General features: G+C 39.7%; 1 pseudogene; it reads left to right on the top strand.

Annotated features, from left to right (window-relative positions):
* Positions 1-1,379: 1,379 nt before the first annotated feature.
* On the top strand, positions 1,380-3,690 carry LOC145105093 (subtilisin-like protease pseudogene; annotated as a pseudogene).
* The last annotated feature ends 414 nt before the right edge of the window (positions 3,691-4,104 follow it).

The following is a 4,104-nucleotide window of genomic DNA, read 5'->3' as shown; positions in this document are numbered from 1 at the left end:
TATATATATATATATATATATATATATATATATATATATATATATATATATATATATAAAACAAAAAAGTTATAGTTTATTTCGCCGTCTAAACTATATAAGTTACGTGGTCATGTTTGACGAACATCCTTAATGGTATCAATTTGAAGATATTAATAATATCTTCTTAATGGTATGTTAGACTGTTTATTTTGAAGGCCTTGTACGGAAAAGAAATGAGCCCCTAAAATTTCGAATTAGCAATTAATAGGTACAGACTAACAACGAATATTGACAAATAGCGACAGGGTAACAACAAAATAACGACGGAATATTGACCAATTAATGAAAGATTAGACACGAAGCAGCAACGGGTTAAAATTCCTCACCCCCTAAAGACATTGGTCATAGCATAACCCTGCATGATGCATGTGGTCAAGACTCTTGATGGTACAACTTGTTCAAAGTTATATACAAAATTTATTAATATTAAAATAAATAAGCTCATATGTCAAAAATATGATATATCAAAAAAAAAAAAAAAAAAACAGTATGATTATATTAAATTATATAAGTTAAATGTGTGATTCTTGAAATTTTAAAGGGCTTTTATGAAAAATATTGTAACCGTTTTGTTGCTTTGATGGGGTCAAATGCCCATTTTTGCAAAAAAGGATAAAGTAACCCCACTTTTGCAAAGAAAATGGGAAACAACCTCATTCTTGCCAAATAATAATAATAATAATAATAATAATAACTCTTGACTAAGTCACACTACAAGAAATGAGCATTAGCGAAAAGGTAAGGTATGTCGCCGCTAAAGGTATTACCGGTGACTTGTCGCTGCAAATAAATCGCCGCTAATGATTCGTCGTTAATGCTCAATCAGTCGCCGCTAATAGTAACCGTCGTAGCAATTAACCAACTGTCGCCGCGATGCCTAGTTATTAGCGGCGACACCCCTGGATGGAAAAGTCAGCGTCTTTTTTAGGCCTTTACGACTGTTGGATGGAATACAGATCGAATATGCATTTAACGCGGATCGCTACTGTGTGGGCAATAGCAGCGACGCCTTTAATTAGCAGCGACATGTAACGCGTCAATTACATGTCGCCGCTAATGTCTTGCGTCGCCACTATTGCCCACATTTCTTGTAGTGTCATATTTCCTATCTATAGGCGGTAGAGTGTTTAGGCTATTTCAGTTTGTCTTTTAATCATTATGATTAAGTTGTTAGAAACCAATTATTCCTTAACAAAATTCAAATAAAATGTCACTTTCAATAGGTGCTCATTTGAAGTGCGACGAAACTCTACTCACACATGCATGATGCGCACCCCTCGATGCTCTATATATACATTTTATGAACAACGAAAGAGAAACATACTCCAACTCTTTTACAAATCATTTCTAGCAACCGATAAGAAATGTCGTCAATTATTGCTTATGTGTTAGTTCTCATCACTTGCACCACCGTTTTCCAAATCCCTCCTACATGCTTGGCCGATGATACTGAACTCCAAACCTACATTGTTCAGTTAACTTCACCCCAAGGCCAAGAGTTTTCACAGCCACGAGACCTTGAAGAGTGGTACAAGTCACTTCTCTTCTCTGAAACTGTTGTTTCAGTCTCAAATGAGAAACCGATCATGATTCATATGTACCACCACGTGATTACAGGATTTGCTGCAAAAATGTCGGCGCAACAAGCAAAGGCGATGGAGAATATGACGGGAGTTTTATCTATAAGGTCCGAGAGTGTGTTTCAGTTGCATACAACTCGTTCCCCACATTTTTTAGGGTTGCACCAAAATTCGGGGTTTTGGATGTCTTCAAAGTATGGGAAGGGAATCATAATTGGGGTTCTAGACAGCGGAACTAATCCTGGGCATCCTTCATTTCACGATAAAGGCATGCCACGTCCACCGGCTAGATGGAAAGGCAAATGTGAAGTGGCAGGGTGCAATAAGAAGCTGATCGGAATGAGGAACTTTTTTTCGGGAGCTACTACTCCGGTTGATGAGGATGGCCATGGAACACACACTTCAAGTACTGCTGCAGGGAGTCCCGTACAGAACGCAAACGTATTGGGAAATGCCAATGGCACTGCCACTGGAATAGCACCACTGGCACACTTGGCCATGTATAGAGTGTGTGGGGGAGTTTATGGACTTTGTACCGGGAGTGCCATTGCAGCAGGTGTGGATGCAGCTATTGAAGACGGTGTTGATGTGCTTTCAATTTCACTTGGTGGACCTTCCAGCCAATTCTACGAAGATATTATTGATATCGCCTCCTTTGCTGCCATGCAGAAAGGGATCTTTGTGAGTTGTTCGGCTGGTAATTCCGGGCCTTATAATTCAACATTATCCAATGAACCGCCATGGGTACTTACTGTTGCGGCTAGTACGATTGACAGGAGAATAAGGACGACAGTTTATCTTGGAAACAACAAGTCATACGATGGAGAGTCGTTATACCAACCCAAGAATTTTAACCATAAGTTCCGACCTCTTGTTTACCCTGGAAAAGATGGCAAACTTGTTGATGTGAAGGGGAAAGTTGTATTTTGTGATGGTTCGAGAGGGTGTACGAGCGAACATGTAAAGGCAGCAGGAGGAGCTGCCGTGATTCTTGCAAATGATAAACATTTCGGCGAGACAACAATAGCAGAGGCTCATGTTCTTCCAGCATCGGTTGTCGGTTACGGGGAAGGAATTGAGATAAAAAAGTATTTAAATTCGACTTCTTCCCCTGTAGCCACTATCCTTTTTCATGGAACTGTACTCGGCATAAATACGGCTCCTGAACTGGCTTCTTTCTCCTCGAGAGGGCCTAACTCTGCAAGTCCTGGAATCCTTAAACCAGATATTACTGGACCCGGGGTTAACATTCTTGCAGCTTGGTACAAGTCAGATGATAACAATACAAGAAACAAGGCGCACTTCCACGTCAAATACGGCACGTCCATGTCTTGTCCTCATCTAGCGGGGGTAGCAGCACTTATGAAAAGGGAACACCCAGATTGGTCTCCTGCTGCTATCAAGTCTGCAATAATGACAACCGCGAGTCAAGTCAACCTAAACAAACACGCGATTGTAGACCAAAGAGACCCAAGACTGCTCCCTGCAGACGTGTTTGCCATTGGCTCCGGTCACGTGAACCCATTAAAATCCAATGATCCAGGGTTAGTCTTTGACATCCAACATAGCGATTACATTCCGTATCTGTGTGGGTTAGGCTATACTCAAAAACAAATCGAATTGATCACAAGGAAGAAAGTCTCATGCTCAAAAACCATACTAGAGGCACAACTCAACTATCCTTCTTTTGCCGTTTCACTAAAAAGAGGTGACAGCAAAACATACTCTAGGACGGTGACTAATGTTGGCATGCCAAACTCAACTTACACGGTTGGCGAAATTCATGTGCCACACGGTGTAAAAGTTGTGGTCGGCACTGACACTGACACTGGCATTGGCACTGCAGCCGGTCCTTCTCAAGTACATGAGCTCAGCTTCACAGCAGTGCAGCAGAAGGTGACATACAGTATAACCTTTTCTCGAGATGCTACGGCTGAGGTGAATGGTCCTTACAGCCAAGGCCATATGACTTGGGTTTCGGGTCAATACTCGGTTCGGACACCGTTTTCATTCAAGTTTGAATGAATAAGTAAGAATTATATACATGTCTAAAGTGGTCTATATATAATTACACCATACTAAGTTGCAAGATGTATTGTTTTGTACTAGGTATATTATGGGATATAATAAAGAAGTAAAACCTTTCAAATCTTTAACATTAATATTTCCTCATTTGACTTCAATATATGTAATAAACTTTAGGTCCTATCTAGTTTGGTATGAAACTCATATATGCACTCTTTGCGAGTCTGGAATATCATTCATTTTGGTAATTTGGTCACAGAATTGAAATTGTTCAAATTAAACATTAATTGTCAGTAAAGTAAATGTCCTCTGGTGGACCCTCTTTTGTATTGGACAATTTATCATGTTACTATCTTCTTGGTCTCCTAATCTTTCTAAATTTGTTATTCATCTAATAATCTGATCATTAATCATTGCAACTTAAGTAGTTATCATCAGTTTTCAATGTTTAGTTGTA

Source organism: Lactuca virosa, chromosome 1 (assembly GCF_052849685.1).
Source record: "Lactuca virosa cultivar CGN04683 chromosome 1, Lactuca_virosa_CGN04683_v6, whole genome shotgun sequence".
Lineage (NCBI taxonomy): Eukaryota > Viridiplantae > Streptophyta > Magnoliopsida > Asterales > Asteraceae > Lactuca > Lactuca virosa.
The sequence above is the reverse complement of the archived record's forward strand: the minus strand, read 5'-3'. Positions and strand labels throughout refer to the sequence as shown.